Source organism: Rutidosis leptorrhynchoides, chromosome 6, assembly GCF_046630445.1.
Source record: "Rutidosis leptorrhynchoides isolate AG116_Rl617_1_P2 chromosome 6, CSIRO_AGI_Rlap_v1, whole genome shotgun sequence".
Classification (NCBI taxonomy): Eukaryota; Viridiplantae; Streptophyta; class Magnoliopsida; order Asterales; family Asteraceae; genus Rutidosis; species Rutidosis leptorrhynchoides.
In genome coordinates, this window is record NC_092338.1 from 342,936,950 (window position 1) to 342,958,094 (window position 21,145).

Sequence of the window (21,145 nt, forward strand, 5' to 3'; positions counted from 1 at the left end):
GCATGGAGTCTCATGCTTTTGTTTAAATGAAGTGTTGCATTCAATAAAACCTTTGTCATGTATTATAATCGACTGTTATGTCATGTGTGTAGTATTTGGTAACTGATGTATCATGGGGATTATTTCTTAAATAATCGCCCACTTGTTTAAAACATGCATTTTGTATAATAATGGTGTGCTTTTTATAAAACGAATGCAATATTTTTCTAAAACGTATCATATAGAGGTCAAATACCTCGCTATGGGACCAATGAATAACGTAATGCATTTATAGTAATATGGACGAGTCGTTTCATAATGATCCTATTGTTGATGATTTGTACACGTTGATTTTGTACGGGGCGTCACAAAACTTATGATGGCCGCACATAACAATTAGTGTAAACAATGCTATTTTGTCATAATTAAATTCTTAAATATATTGGGGACTCAACAATAGCCATCGCCAATACCTCATTTACACATTTATTTAATACACAATCTACAATATTTAGATGCTATTTTCGGGGTTCTAACACATACCATTTTTTATAAAGTCTAAAACGAAATTTTCTCTAGCCTTTAAATATATTTCGGAGCTATCTGTATGATTTCTTAAAAGTGTTTCTTAAAATCTTATCGTTAAGAAAAACTGTAATATTATATGGGCCACTGTCTTATTCAGATAGCCTATGTGAAGGTTGTTTGTATTCTTTGTTGGAGGGTACGGTGTCAGGAACATGTTAGGTTACCTACAATCGGAATCACCCTTGGCCTAAGGTATCAGTGACATCCTTACTTGATATTCGCACCAAGTAAGTATGACCTTAGTGTTTAAAATAAGTTTTATTAACCAAATTATGATTTCATCCTCGTTATACTTTCAAACAACCATAAATATGACAGTTTACATACTAAAACTTTAATATATATATATATATATATATATATATATATATATATATATATATATACATACATACATACATACATATTTACATTATTTGCTTCTTATAAAACTTTGTAGTTTTATAAAAGGCATCCACCTCTTTTTTCATTTTAACGGTTTGAAAAATGAACTTAGGTCAAACGTGTTCTATTACTCTGTAAAAAAAGTAGGTATAATTTAGGCATGTGCACTTATAAATATTAAACTCACTGATTGCTGTGTGAGAGCTTGCTCCGTTAAATCTAACGGTCAATGCAAATAAAAGTGACTTTTTAGCCCGCATCAAAGCATTAAGATGTAGACAAGTCATTTGCTCGCTACTTGAAATGTACTTCTAAAATGGGGTTGCACTACACTATAAGTGATTCCGTTTGAAAGGCTACGTGTATGTTGATTTGGGGGCATGTGACGCTTCACAGAATAACATTACGGAGTATGTTTTCACAATGTTAAAGACTGCAGTAATCTAGATGTCTAGAGTAAAGAAAAGTGTTGTGTTGTCAACAACTGAAGCTGAATATATGGTTGTCGTCGAGGCTCGCAAGGAGCTCATTTGGTTAAGGAAATTCTGAGGGAGTTAAGTTGAGAATGAGATTGTCATAAACTATGATAAAAAAAAATTTATTCATCCCAGAAATCATTTAGTGTTTCTTGTTTATACAAAACACATTAATACGAGATAAAATTTTATTCATGTACTTGTAAATGACGGTATTTTTGTGTTGACCAAAAATCCTGGAACAAGGAATCCATCATGCTGATTTGCTTCCCAGGGTGGTGACGATAGAGACGTTGAGGCTTTAGATAGATTCAAATGATCTTCTCATGTATTTATAAGGGAGGACACGGACTAGAAAGAGTCTGAGGTTATTTGATCTTGACTATCGAGTATTGGAAATCTTTATCGAAAGTGTACCTTTTTAGTGATGTTGGGTGTGTGTAACATCCCATTCCACTTCAGATAGAGAAAGGAAGTATTGTTTTTTTATAAGCTTAAATTTATAGCTAACTAAAATCTCCCACCATGGTTTTTAGTTGAAACTCGTAGATACCCGGTTAGTCCACTGCTTTAGCTTATTTGGGGCGATTGTCTCTCGGGTTGTGATGGAACACGGCTCATGCATCTATTGAGGTCGATTTAAGGGTCATTTTAGTTGGTATCAGAACCATAGGATTCTCAGGGTGTGACTGAAACTCGATTCATGCACCTCCTAGGGTATCCTCACGGGGTGTGACAGGCACAATGCTCGTAAATCTCTTGGGGTATGGATCCTGGGTAATGATTATAATTCAGCCTGACGAGTATATCAGGAATTTAAGTAGGGGAGTTAGTAATACTCATCTCGGATATGATAGAGAAAGAAAATATTGGTCCATTATAATCTCAGAGTGGTGACTAACTAAATCTCTTAGGTTGTGACAGGCATGCATCTCGTGCATATTTTGAGGCCAATTTAAGGGTCGCTTCAGTTGGTATTAGAGCCATCCATGTGTCGTTCGGGATAGTGGGCCAAACCTTATCGAGAACAATGAGTTTAGAAAAATCCCACATCGATCATGTGTGATGACCCATCCAAATCCATTTGGACGAATTGTAACACCCTGTTTTCCCCGTATATGATTATAGGTGTATCGAGTAGGTATATACATGTTACATGTATGTAAATAGAATACGCGGGTGATTGAAGGATTTGTTTAAGCATTTTAATGGGTTTTTATGCGAATGTTTGTAGCTTGGATAGAAGGCACCAGACCATGCCTTGGGTCGCGGCGCAACAGAAAGGGCCGCGGCGCGGCATTCAGCTGATTTCAATTTCAGGAGGCATGTTAAGGAAACCACCAGAATACGTTATGGGTCGCAGCGCGACAATTGAGGCCGCGGCGCGGCAATCTGGACGGACTAGTACCAGTTTTTTGATTTTAAAAGATATTCAAGGGCATTTTGGTCATTTAGCGTTTAAGCCAGATTTGAGATCTTAATCTCATCCATCCATTTCATTTCCTTTTTATCTTTTTCCTTTTCTTCTTCATTTTCTCTCAAAAACTCAAAAACTCCAATTGATTCAAAGGGATTTTTGGAAAGGAAGAAGCGGGTTGTGATCGAAAGCGTAAGAGACAAGTTTTTTCTCCCCGTTCTTAGCTACAAGGTGATACTAGCGGTAAGCTCTAACTCCGAATTTTATTTTCATGTTCATCATTCAAATTTGGGGCTTTTGGCTTGTATGTTCATAGATTGAACCCACTTAGTTGTTAATTGAAGACTAACACTAAGAATCGGGTTTATTGTTGTTATTGGCGGGTTTTGGGTTTGGTGAACAAGTGTAAGTTTGTAAGACTTGCAAATGGGTGTAATCACTAGTATTTAGTGATTATTGAGGTGTTGGAGACCATTAGGGTTCATGTGGTTGACTAATTTTGACTGGTGTTGGAGACCATTAGGGTTCATGTGGTTGACTAATTTTGACTAGAGTCAAAATTAGGGTTTGGTGATGTTTATGACCCAATTGTCGATTTAATAAGGTTTATAAACTTAAAATGGATTATGTCGAAGTATAAACCCGAGTTAAATGCGTTTTGGTGTCAAAACTTGTTCATGGTGAAATGTTGACTTCTTATAGGTCAAATTAGGGTTTATGGGCGATTTCGAGAATGATAAGTGTTTAACACTTATGATTGGGTTTAATTGGTGTGTTAGGACCATTGTCACTATTTTTAGTGATTATTGGTTAGTTTGGGCGCGGTTTGAGCTTGGAAGTGCAATTTGGGTCGAAATCGTACTAGTTGTCAATTTGGGTTGATTTGTAAATCCACCCTAATTGTGTTGTTGTATTTGTGATTAATGGAATAGGTACTTTCCATTGTCGTGTTGCGGATTTTGGATTTCACTTCATCGAGGCGTTTAAGGTGAGTGTAAATTTACTATGCACATGTGTATGTGTAAAATGGGTGCGTGTGTGTAGGGTGACCCTTGTTCGGGTTTACTCTATGTTCGTGTGGGAGAATGGACCTTGTGCTTCGGGTCCTTGTGATACGCTTATGCGTTGTGGGTTTTACCCTTGGTATTGTGAATTGGCTAGCGTTTTGGATAACCATTTTGGTGATGGGTTGCTAGCATTTGTTGTTGATGAAATGAATCTCAGTTAGTGCAGATTCATGATAACTCGGGTTGTTTCGGTCATCTTGGTGATGAGGTGGTGAATTTAGGGTTGTGCGAATTCACTAAGGCTCGGGTAGTTCGGCCAACCTCGGTTGTAGAAGTGGTGAAGGAAGTGAATCTTGGGTAGTGCGAATTCACTAAGGCTCGGGTAGTTCGGTCGACCTTCATGTGGTTTGTGTTAAGGGGTTAACCTTATTGTTGTTGAATATATTTATTGTATACGCGTGTATACTTATTGTTGTGTTGTAGCTAATCTTGTGGCGTTAGCTTGGTGATTTCGTAGCGTGTAGCTACTTTGTGTATGTGCTCTTTGTAGTTTGTTTACCATGCGGAGACGGTATGTGTTATTTTGATGCTTGGTGATGCGTAGCCATTTTATGCATATGTATGTGTATAGTATCTTTACATTCACTAAGCATTAGCTTACCCTCTCGTTGTTGATATTTTTATAGGTTCGCGTGGTGGCGGCTCGGGTAAGCTTGGGAATTAGAGATCTTGGCTAGGTTACTTTAGAAGATCTTGCTTTTGGACTCGATTATGTTTTGGGTAGCATAGTCCCAAATCACCATGCTCGGTTTTGTGTAAACGTATCTAGTCGGGTCATAATGATTATAACCGATTTATGATTTAACTAACGTATTATTGTATTAAGAAGTTTAAATTATTGTTGTACATTTTTAAGTTCGTTGAACTTACTTTAATAAAAATGCGTTTTGGAAATTGTGTAATGGGACCTAAATGTTATTAATGTATATTAAAAAGGAAAAATTTTTATGGGCCGGTTTAAATACGGGTTGGGTTGTTTCACGAATACATCATTCATTGATTTCATAGTGAGGTTTTGACCTCTATATGATACGTTTTGTAAACATTGCATTCTTTTGAAAAGGCACACTATAAATGAATATATAAATCCAAGGTTTTCGACATCTGATGATTTCTACGTATAGACAATCACTGTATATAATAGTTTTTAACAATATAGTCAAATAAGATACATGGTGACGATTTAGTGAATGCAAAGTTTTCTTGAATAAAGTATGTATGACTCCATGCACATAGCTTGTATAACGTATAAGCAAACAGCGGAAGACTTCTAGAAACCTGAGAATAAACATGCTTAAAAGTGTCAACACAAAGGTTGGTGAGTTCATAGTTTTAATGTTGCGCATAATCTGTATATAAAGGTGGATCACAAGATTTCAGTTGTTTCATCCGAAACGTTTATCAAAAGATTCTACGTAACAGAGCACCCTGGTAACTAAACTTAACGTTATAATGATAATTACCCTATTCGTCTTAATACACGCAAACCAACGTGTCTTAAACTCAAATAACATACGTTCGTTAAAAGGCTAGCGCTCTAGCTCGGACGGGGATGTCAAGCCTTATGGATCCATATACAATTATTCGCGCCCACCAGTCCACATCCTATGTACTGGCAGCTACTAGTTACCAAAGCTAAGGGATTTTCAGTTTAACTCAGTGTAGAATTAAGTATGTACTTGTATCCATTGTGTTTAAAATAAATTACATGTATTCTCAGCCCAAAATATTTAAAGCATTTAAAAAGGGATCTATAAACTCACCTTAGCAGCACATAAATTCATTCACCGAAATGTGACTGAAACTCGAAATGCAAAGTAATCGTAGATCTCAACCTAGAGAACATATGTTGGTCAATAAATGTTTAACAAGCTAGGTCGGGTCATAGTGTATCACAATCCTAATGCTCGAGACCGACATGCAAAAGTTAACAAAAGTCATCTCAAAAGTCATCCTGACCCAATATGATCTTTAAATCTATACATTTTTATTATCATAGTATAAGTCTTGATAATTGAACGAATTTATAGTTTATCAAACTCAAAATATTATTTATTTCAGGAGCTATATAATATTTGAATTATCATGGCAATCGAAAATATTTTATTATTTCACATAGCTTTCCAATACTTGTAAAATCAGATTATAGTGTTTATAAAGCTTTAAAACATGATAAGACAGTCAACTTTGACAATTGTTCAACAAAACGAGACGTGGTTTATATAGAAATTCATTTACTCGATTAGTAATATTTGAAAATCCAAATTATTAATCTCATAGACAAGTTGTTTAAATATTAATTTACAGTTTCAAACACAATTTCAATTAACGTTAACCATAATTCAGTTGACCATATCTTTTAATCCGTTCATCGAAATCACGCGATTTCTAAATGAAAAGTTAATAATTTTTTGCCAGCTTTCCAAAAACATTCATATCATATACATTATATCAGTAGCATATGTATCAAATTCGTGATTCATCATAAACTATCTAACGACAAAATTAAAGCATACAAGCATGCATAAACGTATATACTCGAGCACTAGACATGGATACACTATTAATATATAAAAGATAAGATGCGAATACTCACGTATCAATATTGTGATTCAATATTGTAGGAAAGTACATAGACGCAACGAAAATGATAAACACTAGATTGACCTCACGAGCATACCCCCGAACATTACCCATAACCTTCATAGCTATAACCCATAATTTCCTTAGCTCTATCCCACTCGAAACCAGTTTTGAAAACCCATTTTAGATTACTCGAGCAGCACTCCGTCGTAGTATTTTATGTAAACAATACTAATAATAATACTATTAATAATATGATTAATAATATTAATCTTAATAATAAAAATAATAGTATTAATATGTATATAGATAGAGAGTAACGATATTGAGAGGAAAACAGATAACTGAACTCGGCCAGAAATATTCGAGCTTTATAGGACTTGGCCTCTCCCACACGGCCATGCGATCGCATGGTTTTGTAGGCATCTTGCCATGCGATCGCATGGCTTGATGTTCCAGCTCATGTTCCTCCAATTAAAACTGCCGACACTCATTTATCATTTGAGTAATATAAATAATATTATTTAATATATAATATATTTAATCTTTAGAATTAATTAAATATTATATTATATTCTCGTGCATAGTTGATTTGTAATTTTAGCACCGATGAATTTTACGTTGACGCTCGACTTACGTACCGGTTCTGGTTTTCCAAACGTCCTTTCGTACGCTTAGAAAACTTGTACTTTACGTTTCGTGACACGTACCTTTATCAATAATTAGACTTATTTCACCAATAATTATACTAATTGAAATGTAACTTATTCATTTGAGTGTTTTGGTCATTTGCTTCTTTAAATCAACTACTCGATATTTGTTAAAATATATTAAATAATATTATTTAAAATCTTTATTATAAGGAAGATAAATATAATCAATTAGTTATATAACTAAATAAATATTATATTTTGTCATTTATAAAATATACATATTATCGTTTTGAAATTTATATAACAAATATATATGTACTCGAAATCTTTATCTAACGATATAATTTATAGTTTTTCAAAACTAATTATATTTAAAGTTTATAAAAATATAAATTCTAAATCTTTTAAATAATAGAAAGTATAATATCAAGTAACGTTTACACTTTAAAACTTATATTGATGTAATTCATGTATGTACTAGCGTTATTAACTTCCCAAACATTCTAATTAACTTATCAATAGTCACGAGGGAATTAACGTAACATGTACAGGAATCTCCACTAATTTTTGTCTAACACTCGTTAATTGATACTTTTGTTCTTACTTGTAAATCACTTTATCAATTATTCCGAATACCGTTAAAAAGGAAAGTTTTCCTAAATCAAAGTGGACCTCTCAACAGAGACACGTAATTCATATCATAATGAATCTGATAATTCAATCATTTGATATTATCTCTTAAATCAGTCGATAAATATATCGAAACAGATACGTTCATGTAAAGTATTATATATCTAATACTTTGTTAATGTTTTCAATTAATATATATTATATATACATATTTATGTACCCATAAATGTTCGTGAATCGTCGAGCGCAGTCGAAGGGTAAATGAATACATGAACATAGTTTCAAAGTTTTTGAGAATTCAACATTACAGACTTTGCTTATCGTGTCGGAATAATATAAAAATAAAGTTTAAATTTGGTCGGAAATTTCTGGGTTGTCACAGTACCTACCCGTTAAAGAAATTTCGTCCCCGAAATTTGATCGAGGTTGTCATGTCTAAAAATAAGAATGTTATTATGACGAATATAAGTTGATAAATATAGTTTTATCATCATTGAGTAATATAGATAAAACAATTTGATTATGTGAAGGATACGAGTGAAGCTATCGCAAAAGGGTGAAATGAATAAATGCAGGTATGTCTTAACAGGTGACGTAGTCATGGTTGGTTTCCGGAAATCAAAGAATTTAAAGAAAATCTTCGTAATAAGATTTGGTTCATCGGTAATTAAGGAAATTGGATCTTCTTTGGTTAAATGTAATAGTCTGTTTCGATTGCTATGTCGGATATTTCACTATAAATTCACCCTATTCGTTTTCTTATTTTCATAGCTCCTACCTTTTATTCTATCTCCCTCAATTCATACTTTAAAGCATTCGTCAATATGCTCCATCCAGTTCTGCTTCTTGATATATTCCTAACTTTCATATCTGTCATTCTTCTTTTTCATCTGTCGCCGGAAGAATCTATTTACTTCTAATATACTCTTGGTTTTATAGTGTTCTTAGTTCTCCCGTGTCTTTATATTGCTATATGCATCGATATATACGATTTGTAATTTCTGGTTTGTTGTTAGGTTTTATATGTTCCCTTATATTTCGATGTTTCTGCTTCTGTTTTTCTATAATCATTGACATCCATAGTTAATGCTCTCTCCTATTTGCTGCGATTTATACTTCCATTTCTATTTCGGAGCTTCATGCTTTTTTTTTCTTCTTCTTCCCGACTTCAAGTCAAGCGAATAATGGTCCAGAATTCTTAGGTATGGAGTTTTGAATGATCATAATATACAAAGCAGAAAGGAAAGGTAATAGCACGATTTAATTTGTCAAATTACCAGAATATCCGGAAAAGACCAAATCATCAAGAAAAATATTTTTCTTGATAGTTTAGAGGTTAAATAGAATGAAAGAGTTATGTAACATGGTTCATGATGAGGATATGATCTGTGAACCTTTATCACGTTCCATTAAAACTCAGCATGACTTACTGTAATATAATCACGTTGATCAAGTGTCATTATATTATACTAACTCATGCTTCAGTTCCCAACACTACTTCAAAACATTCATATTTTAAATTCGAATTTTTCAGAATTTAGAATTTAAAATATTTTCCTTTATGATGTAACGCAGATATCGCGAAGAGATATATGATTTCAGATAAGAATATTTATGAAAATATCTGCAGAAATATCGAGGATATTTATAATGAAAGATACGATGATATCTTAGAATTTCTAATATCGAAAGATGATAAAGAAGATTTGTTCGTAAAGGTTTAGAGTCAGGAGCAAGGTATTCATTAATGGCTTCAGCAGACACTGAATCATTTGAATTCTTTGAAGGCAGGTTTAGTCTTTGTGATTTGTCCACAGCCTCCTTCATGGTTTGCTCAAATCATTTTTTTTTCAGTACTAAATTTTCTCTTTTGACAACACACTATTCTTTATCGTCAAACTTTTGACTGTTAAGGTAGTTTATAGTTTTTGCTACTTCATCAGCTTTTTCAACATTCAGAGTATTGATTCGTAGACTGGTTGCTTTTCAGATTTTCAGAATGAAAGCTCATAATTCTAAGAGATGAATGTTATATGTATACATATGATGTTCTAGTACAGTTTTGAATTCAAAGTATGGCATTTGAAAGATGTAAGAATCTAAGAGTGATGTTTTCTATTAAATCTTGGCTTGGATTCTGATTTTTCAAAATCAGAATATGTGATCAAATTTGGATGCGAATGGTTGTTTTGATTTCTAGGAAAGAATGTATATCGTTGTAAAAGTAGTGAGTATAGTTGATGATTTGCTGAATCAGAATCGAAGAATGTAACATATTAATTGTGAATTTATATATCTTTCGGGTATTACCTACCCGTTAAAAGTTTCACAAGTAATATTTTGTACCAGAGAATTTTATTACAGTCTTTATGAAAATATATGTATGTATATTTTCTTCAGATGTAATACAGATTTAATGAGTTAATATCATATTAAACTCATTTGATTTTCGGCTAGATTATAAATGAATAATCTCTTAAAACATTAAAGATTTCATAATCTTCGCGGAGTATTTCACTAATGTAATCAATACTTCATTATTCAATTTTATTGATATTTCCTCAGTGAATCATGTTGGTGCTTATGGAACTCTTGCTAACTTCGCAAGGTACGAATGATGTTTTCTGGAAAGTTTCAAGTACATCGAAAATGAAAGTGTAAAATCAAACATGTATTTAAATAATACACTTGATTTATTATCAAATGGAATCTATTAAGTCGAAGCAGAGATTATAGTTAATGATTGTTAAGTCATTAACGAAGGATGTACATCATAGCATATTAATAACATGAACTAACCGAGTAGTTAAGATTCACACGTAATAGCTTAGTACGAAAAGATTTATTTTGATCTCAAAATTCATATATATATAAAATATACATATAATTTCTTCAGAGGGAATGAGTTAATACTTCATAACTCGTTGATACAATATACGCGTTGTTGATTAGTGATGATGTTTGCGGTGATTATGGATCTGGCGGAGCTTGTGATGTTGTGGATGCTGCTGATGCTGACGATGCTGACTGTACTGACGGTGCTGGTTATGTTGACGGTACCGTTGATGCTGCTGGTAAAACAGACCTAGCTTGTAAATCGTGCATCATTCCGATCAGGGTTTTATTTCATCATTTCTATTCGCTCACTCATCCGGTTTACAATTAGAACTAAAATAAGTAATCTCTAAAACTTTTTTAGAAACTACATATTCTCTGCAGAAAATTTCTTCGATGAAGTTATGAATCAATACTTCGTCGTTTGTTGTTATTGGTATTCCTTGGTATCTATGGTGCGTATGACGTTGATGCTCGTGGAACATCTTGTGATGTTGAATCATGGGATATGGATGTTGTTGATGGTGGTAATGGTACTATTGGCGTTGGTGATGGTGGTACTGTTGATGTCGGTGATGCTGCTGGTGCTTGTAACCTTTGCACCATATTCTCCAAAGCCACTACTCGAGCGCGAAGATCGTTGACTTCTTCTATTACACCAGGGTGATTGTCGGTTCGGACGAGCGGATGAATAAGATCTAGAATTTGAGATAGTATATAATCATGATGAGATACTCTGGAAATGAGAGAGAAAATGGTATTACGAACAGGTTCACCGGTAAGTGCTTCAGGTTCTATGCCAAGAGGTGAATGTGGTGGATGGAAGGGATCACCTTCTTCTTGTCTCCAATGATTAAGTAGGATACGAACACATCCCCAATTCATCCAGAATAGGTGATGGCTAATTGGTTACTCCATTCCGGTCACACTGCTTTCAGAGCTCGAGGAGTTCGAGGAATCAAGTGAGAAATCCATATTATATGATTGGATAAAGGGTTTTCGATATGAGATGGGTATTGAATACTGAATGATATCTTCGTCTCCTTGAATACGTATATATAGCAAAAAGATTCCGTAATTTACGGAGGAAATTTAGGAAAAGCGTTAGACAAAGTCTGCTGAGATAAATATGATAAGATATGATTTGTCTATACTTCCATTTATGCAATAATTGCAGTAAGACGTGTCTAGACTAAAGAATGATAAGCAAGTAATTTCTGACAAGAAATGATAGGCAAAACTCGGAAAAAAAAATAGATACGGTCATAGTCCAGACTCACTAATGTATCCTAACAATTACCAGTTAAACACACTAATGCAAATTCTGGTTCCCTATGACCTCAAGCTCTGATGCCAACTGTGATGACCCGTCCAAATCCATTTGGACGAATACATCATTCATTGATTTCATAGTGAGGTTTTGACCTGTATATGATACGTTTTGTAAACATTACATTCTTTTGAAAAGGCACACCATAAATGAATATATAAATCCAAGGTTTTCGACATCTGATGATTTCTACGTATAGACAATCACCGTATATAATAGTTTTTAACAATATAGTCAAATAAGATACATGGTGATGATTTAGTGAATACAAAGTTTTCTCGAATAAATCATGTATGACTCCATGCACATAGCTTGTATAACGTATAAGCAAACAGCGGAAGACTTCTAGAAACCTGAGAATAAACATGCTTAAAAGTTTCAACACAAAGGTTGGTGAGTTCATAGTTTTAATGTTGCGCATAATCTGTATATAAAGGTGGATCACAAGATTTCAGTTGTTTCATCCGAAACGTTTATCAAAAGATTCTACGTAATAGAGCACCCTGGTAACTAAACTTAACGTTATAATGATAATTACCCTATTCGTCTTAATACACGCAAACCAACGTGTCTTAAACTCAAATAACATACGTCCGTTAAAAGGCTAGCGCTCTAGCTCGGACGGGGATGTCAAGCCCTATGGATCCATATACGATTATTCGCGCCCACCAGTCCACATCCTATGTACTGGCAGCTACTAGTTACCAAAGCTAAGGGATTTTCGGTTTAACTCAGTGTAGAATTAAGTATGTACTTGTATCCATTGTATTTAAAATAAATTGCATGTATTCTCAGCCCAAAATATTTAAAGCATTTAAAAAGGGATTTATAAACTCACCTTAGCAGCACATAAATTCATTCACTGAAATGTGACTGAAACTTGGAATGCAAAGTAATCGTAGATCTCAACCTAGAGAACATATGTTGGTCAATAAATGTTTAACAAGCTAGGTCGGGTCATAGTGTATCACAATCCTAATGCTCGAGACCGACATGCAAAAGTTAACAAAAGTCATCTCAAAAGTCATCCTGACCCAATATGATCTTTAAATCTATACTTTTTTATTATCATAGTATAAGTCTTGATAATTGAACGAATTTATAGTTTATCAAACTCAAAATATTATTTATTTTAGGAGCTATATTAAATTTGAATTATCATGGCAATCAAAAATATTTTATTATTTCACATAGCTTTCCAATACTTGTAAAATCAGATTATAGTGTTTATAAAGCTTTAAAACATGATAAGACAATCAACTTTGACAATTGTTCAACAAAACGAGACGTGGTTTATATAGAAATTCATTTACTCGATTAGTAATATTTGAAAATCCAATTTATTAATCTCATAGACAAGTTGTTTAAATATTAATTTACAGTTTCAAACACAATTTCAATTAACGTTAACCATAATTCAGTTGACCATATCTTTTAATCCGTTCATCGAAATCACGCGATTTTTAAATGAAAAGTTAATAATTTTTCGCCAACTTTCCAAAAACATGCATATCATATACATTATATCAGTAGCATATGTATCCAATTCGTGATTCATCATAAACTATCTAATGACAAAATTTAAGCATACAAGCATGCATAAACATATATACTCGAGCACTAGACATGGATACACTATTAATATATAAAAGATAAGATGCGAATGCTCACGTATCAATATTGTGATTCAATATTGTAGGAAAGTACGTAGACGCAATGGAAATGATAAACACTAGATTGACCTCACGAGCATACCCCCGAACATTACCCATAACCTCCATAGCTATAACCCATAATTTCCTTAGCTCTATCCTACTCGAAACTAATTATATTTAAAGTTTATAAAAATATAAATTCTAAATCTTTTAAATAATAGAAAGTATAATATCAAGTAACGTTTACACTTTAAAACTTATATTGATGTAATTCATGTATGTACTAGCGTTATTAACTTCTCAAACATTCTAATTAACTTATCAATAGTCACGAGGGAATTATCATAACATGTACAGGAATCTCCACTAATTTTTGTCTAACACTCGTTAATTGACACTTTTGTTCTTACTTGTAAATCACTTTATCAATTATTCTGAATACCGTTAAAAAGGAAAGGTTTCCTAAATCAAAGTGGACCTCTCAACAGAGATACGTAATTCATATCATAATGAATCTCATAATTCAATCATTTGATATTATCTCTTAATTCAGTCGATAAATATATCGAAACAAATATGTTCATGTAAAGTATTATATATCTAATAGTTTGTTAATGTTTTCAATTAATATATATTATATATATATACATATTTATGTACCCATAAATGTTCGTGAATCGTCGAGCGCAGTCGAAGGGTAAATGAATACATGAACATAGTTTCAAAGTTTTTGAGAATTCAACATTACAGACTTTGCTTATCGTGTCGGAAAAATATAAAAATAAAGTTTAAATTTGGTCGGAAATTTTCGGGTTGTCACATCATGGACATGAGTGATCCTGCTTATTGATTATTTTTTGGCCTAACGAAGAAGTCAGAAATTTGAGTGGAGGAGTTTGTAACATATCATCCCACATTGGATAGAGAAATGAAGTATTCGTTCCTTACAACCTTAAAGTTATAGATAAATAATATCTCCCACCGTGATTTTAAGTTGAAACTTGGAGATAATCGGTTAGTCCACTTCTTTAGCTTATGTGGGGCGATTGTCAGTCGGGTAGTGACGACACCCGGCTCGTGCATTGCTTGAGGCCGATTTGAGGGTCGTTTCAGTGTGGGTGTCTCATGTGTTAATGGCAGGTTTTTTCTAGTGGTGTTGAAATGGAAATCTTAAAGGTATAAGAATTTGAGTTTCGTTTAATCTTATAGTAAGACATTACTAGAATTTTAGTGAAGATTAAATTAAATAGCTTCCGTTTGTTTTTTTGTAGGACCACAATATTTTTAGAGTCACTATTATTGTTTGGGTACTATTAATGCTAACATTAACATGGCAAATTTTATTGCTTTCATATCGAGAGCTGATCTCTTAAACAAGAGCTATAAAATGCAATCTTTATATACGAAGGGGACGAAGGGGAAGAACCGAGAATCGATTGATTCTTGGTCAATGAAGAATGGATAATTTAATGGGCCGATGTGGTTGTATTAATAATAGAAAATAAGTTAGCGAATGGTTAATTAGCCCCATGGATTGTAGAAAGTTTTTGAGTTCTCTGTTTGTAGGTGTAAAGCTCAATGTGAGTCACATGGTCGTTGTTCATATTGCTGTTGGATCGAGTAGTCCAACAAAATGTTCTACATATAAGTTCACGAGTCTCTGTACTTTAAAACTAGCTGGTATTAGAGGGTGGTTCTTTTAGGCTTATAAACATATATTTGTTTCTATCCATATTTGATGTAGGACTTTTATTGCACTCCAACATTTGAATCTTTCCAACATTTTGATATATTTTTTTTTAGTAATTTAATTTCTATGATTTTTTCCGAAATAAAAAACAGCACTTATTTGGTATTGCATTAGCTACATTTTATTCTACTCACAATTATAATTCATAATATATTATACAAAATGTTAGTACCAAAATAGGTGATATATTTTAAAAGTTGACAAAATATATTACAAAATTAACTAGAGTTATTAATGACAATAAGTGAATGTTTGACAAATAGATTAGTTTGTCACTATATGATAAAATAATATTATAATATTTATTGTAAAATATAAATATAATTATAAGTATATTATAGATACTAATATATAAAGTACAATTGGAAATTCAACATCAGTATATTGAAAATTATTTACAAACCAAACATGAGTTTGTTTATTCATATAATTCTCATCTTTGCAATGGTACCATTGTGTAGTGCTTCACCAGCAAATAACACCCTTGTGAATTTTAGGGTGTATATTAAAAACGATATCGAGGATAGCATTACAGTTCACGTCTTTGGTAAAAAGGGCACCGACGATCCAAGCGATCATGGGAATCAGACACTTGCTTTTAATGAACAGATAAGTTGGAGATTTGGTGTAAATATTGGAACACATTATACAGGCGAATTTTGGTGGAGCGATAAGTATACAAGTATTGGCGTTTTTAATGGTGATGTTTATGATACTTGTTATAATGGCATTTTTCTTAGTGTTCAAAGATGTTATTGGTTAGTTAGACCTGAAGGATTCTATATAAATACAAAAAACGAGAAAACATTTCCTGGTATGTGGTCATTCAGGGGACCTTGGGGACCTTGGTAGAACTTATAGTATCATTTTGCATAAATTTTAATAAATTGGTATAATGATAGTGAAATGTTTATTATTTGTATTAAAAATTGTTTGACTTATATGCAGTATTGGTAATAACCTATAAAATTTTCATTATTTTTTATTTATTACTCTTAATAGCTTTTTAATTTAGATATTTTAAAGTTGAATTATAGTAAAATTAATATTTAGCAAATTATCATAACCATTTTTGAATTAGAAATTTCATAACCATTTTCGAATTAAAATTTTCCGACTTCGAAAATTCAATAAAAACTTTCTTGAAATGTCTATCCAATAACATTAAGAGTGATAATGAAGTGAGAAAAAATTTAAATCGATGATATTGGGAATTATAAAACCTTTTTTACACTCTATAAACTTTTTATGCGAAAGTATTTTTTAGACTACTTGTAACGGTGCACCACCAACGGCGTGGCAACCTAGGTGGCATGGGCATCGCCCCTATAGCATGTATCGACGCGTCGGTTGATAAAAAATGGGACTGGCCGTTGCTCTGCAACGGAATGGGCAACGACATTCTTTGCCTCCACATGCCACGTGGCGCGGGATGGTTGGCTCCAATTTTATTACCGTTTGATTATTTGAAATATATATAAAAAATTTAATCAAATATTATTTATTCTACATACACCTTTATATTACTCATTCTAACATACAAATCTTTCTTTAAATCTTATTTTTCTTTTCAACTTGACATACACTATAAAATTTTATAATGAATAAACATCCAAGATGTTCGAGTTTTAAATTGATGCGCGTGAGTATGACATATGTGCTGGAAACACATAATTCAATACTCTCGACATCTATATTTTTTATTAAAATGTTATAATGATGATATCATTATTAGACTAATTCTTTTGTTAAAAAATAAAAAATAAAAGAAAAAAAATTTAAGCATTGTGAGTGATGTCATTAATCTAAATAATTTTGAATTAAAATTGTATCTTATTAATTAGTTATTATTAAATCTTATTAATGATTATTTTAATTATTAAAATTAAATAATTTTGATTTATTTTAATTAATTATCTTGAATTGAGTACGAGAAGGTATAAAAGCTAGACAGAAGAAAATCAATTCTAAATTTATAGTTTAATTTACAATTTTAAAATAAAATGACAACCAATATTAGCTCTTATGATTGGATGCGAATTGTTTAATATGAATTTTAAGTATGATATAATGATGATGTCATTACTAGGCTAATTCTTTTGTTAAAAAAATCAGAAAACAAAAGAAAAAAATTTAAGCATTGTGGGTGATATCATTAATCTAAATAATTTTGAATTAAAATTAAATCTTATTAATTAGTTATTATTAAATCTTATTAATGATTATTTTGATTATTAAAATTAAATAATTTTGATTTATTTTAATTAATAATTTTGAATTGAGTACGAGCAGATATAAAAGCTAGGCAAAAGGAAACTAATTCTAAAGTTATATGTTAATTTACAATTTTAAAATAAAATGGCAACCAATATTAGCTCTTATGATTGGATGCGAATTGTTTAATATGCATTTTAGGTATGCTATAATGATGATGTCATTACTGGCTAATTCTTTTGTTAAAAAAATCAGAAAACAAAAGAAAAAAATTTAAGCATTGTGGGTGATATCATTAATCTAAATAATTTTGAATTAAAATTAAATCTTATTAATTAGTTATTATTAAATCTTATTAATGATTATTTTGATTATTAAAATTAAATAATTTTGATTTATTTTAATTAATTATTTTAAATTGAGTACGAGAAGATATAAAAGCTAGGCAAAAAGAAACCAATTCTAAATTTATATGTTAATTTACAATTTTAAAATAAAATGACAACCAATATTATCTCTTATGATTGGATGTGAATTATTTAATATGCATTTTAGATATGCTATAATGATGATGTCATTATTAGGCTAATTCTTTTGTAAAAAAAATCAAAAAACAAAAGAAAAAAATGTAAGCATTGTGGGTTATGTCATTAATCTAAATAATTTTGAATTAAAGTTAAATCTTATTAATTAGTTATTATTAAATCTTATTAATAATTATTTTAATTATTAAAATTAAATAATTTTGAATTATTTTAATTTATTATTTTGAATTGAGTACGAGAAGGTAAAAAAATTAGGCAGAAGGAAACCAATTTGAAATTTATATTTTAATTTACACTTTTAAAATAAAATGACTACCAATATTATCTGTGACGACCCAGGAATTTCTGACTAAATTTAAACTTTATCTTTATATGTTTCCGACACGATAAGCAAAGTCTGTAATTTTTAACCTCAAAAGTTTTGGAACTATAGTCACGTAATCAATTACTCTCTGACTAATTCCGATGATTCACGAACCATTGTTTGTAAATAAAATTGTACATATATATATATATATGTAAATATAAATATGTGTAGTAATTTAAAATTATAAAATATAATTTAAACATTGGAATTAGATATGTTAAATAAGATACAAAATAATTAAGTAAAATTTAAAATGAATATATAGACATATGAGATTTATGTATATTATTAAATAATATATATATAGTTAAATGATAAAGATTCAGTAAAAGTTACTATATAATATATTATATGATTATTAATTATTACATAATTAACAATATATTATTAAACAAATTAATTAAGATTTTATTACTTTCATTATTATTATTAATACTAATATTAATATTAATAATTAATATCAGTATTAGTTATACTGTTATAGATAATAGATATAGATAAGAAATCTAATGCAATTAAGTTATTACCTTTACTAATATTAATATTACTTTCACTACTATTATTAGAATATGTAGTTAATATTAATAACAAAGTTATTATTAATATTTTGTATATTACATAAATATGAAATTGATACAACTGAATTGTTACATAACTACTATTAATATTAGTGTTATTAGTATTGTTGTTATCATTATTCATATCATAATTAGTAGTAAGATTATAATTTTAATTACTATAAATGGTTATATATTATTATTATCTTTATTAAGATTATTAATATCATTAGTATTATAACTAATAATAAAATTTTAATTTTAGTATTTATGATTAATATTAGTATTATTATTGGATATTATTATTACCATTAATAATTAGTATTATTATTATTATAAATTATTATTGATATCATTTTTAGTATTATTTGATAATATTAACATTATTATTATTATTACTATTATTATTATTAATTCAATTATTAATAGGATTTTAATTAATTATAATTACTAATAATTAATATATTAATATACATTATATTATAGAACGTACTCATTTGGAATCAGGATCTGTTATCAGTAGCTCTCAATCTGTAGCATTATCTTGTTTCTGTCCCCTATTGTGATTCAATCAATAGAAAACATCCAAACTCAGTAGATAACGTAATCTGCTTTTATATATTTTTTTCTTATTTAATTCCTGTTATATTTGTACTGGCTGTCGACTGATTCCATTATAAGATTGACTAATTCATTGTAATATTGGATCCATTCGAACTACCTTCCATTTCCAATATCAATTTCAACAACCCAATACTGTTAAATTAGTTAAATTAATAATATTTTTTTTTAAACAGACTGCAAAACCCGTTCTTCAACTTTTGAGCCAAATCACGATTCTGTGTCGCATTTAAAAATCTATAAATGGAGGATTGTTAGAAATCCTTCATTTAATCTATATATAAAGTTTCAGTTCTTAATTCATAAAATCAAAGTCGAATTTCGAAGTCAAAGATATATTTTCAAAAGTCAAAATAATAGTTCTTCTCAAAATTCGTTTTTAATTTGATGTTTCAGATTCAATTAGGTACACAGATAGTTTCTAAAGGGGTTTTGCAACCTATTTCATGAAGTAAGTTTTTGTTAAAACGATCTCTAATTAAAAATCAAGATTTTTTTTTCTGTATGTGTCGAGACTGCAGTAGCAGTTTTTATTTTTATTTTTTTATTTTTTATTTTTTTTTCTCGTTTTCCTTTTAATGCTAACATCTGACATCTGATTTCTATTATTTACAAATGTTTTAAAATATCTTAATTGGGACAATTTAAAACTGTCTTGGCCGATTTATATGTTTGAAGAGAAGATGAAAGGGAAACAGAAGTTAATAGGTTAAATAATATTTAGAAGAGTTATGATCAGTAAAAATCGAATGGATCAGTTGGTTAAGGTTGTTTGTGTGTATCCGAGAGGTCTCGGGCTCGAGTCCGGGCAAGGGAAATTATATTCTTTTTGGAACCTATTCTTGTGAGGTAGTAGTCTTTTATTGTTATTGTTATTACTTCATTATTATTATAATTATTATTATTATTATTATTATCATTATTATTATTATTATTATTATCATTATTATTGATTATGGTTATGGTTATTATTAAGATAAGTGTTATTAGTTCCTAAGAATTAAAGTATAATTATTATTATTATCATTTATCTAATTAATAGTATTATCATTATTATTATTACTAATATTATCATTAAGTATTATTATTATTATCACTATATTATTATTATTATTACTAGTATTAGTATTAGTATTATTATTATTATTATTAATATTATTATGATTATTATTATTATTATTGTAATATTATGATTATCGTCATTAAGATGATTATGAACATATTAACAACATTCATGCTACAAAATTAATAATAAAAGTGATACGATAAAAATTATGAAAAATGGTCATAATTATTTAAATATAGGTACAATTATGAATACGATTACAAATTTAAGTTATAGAAACTGTAGTTATAAGTTTAGAAATTATAAGAAACTTAGGATAAATCTGATATGTATTATTAGCACTGATATTATTATCATTTACTAAAAGTATCATTTTAATTAAAATTATCAAAATTAGCATTTTTATTAAGATTACCATATACATTAAA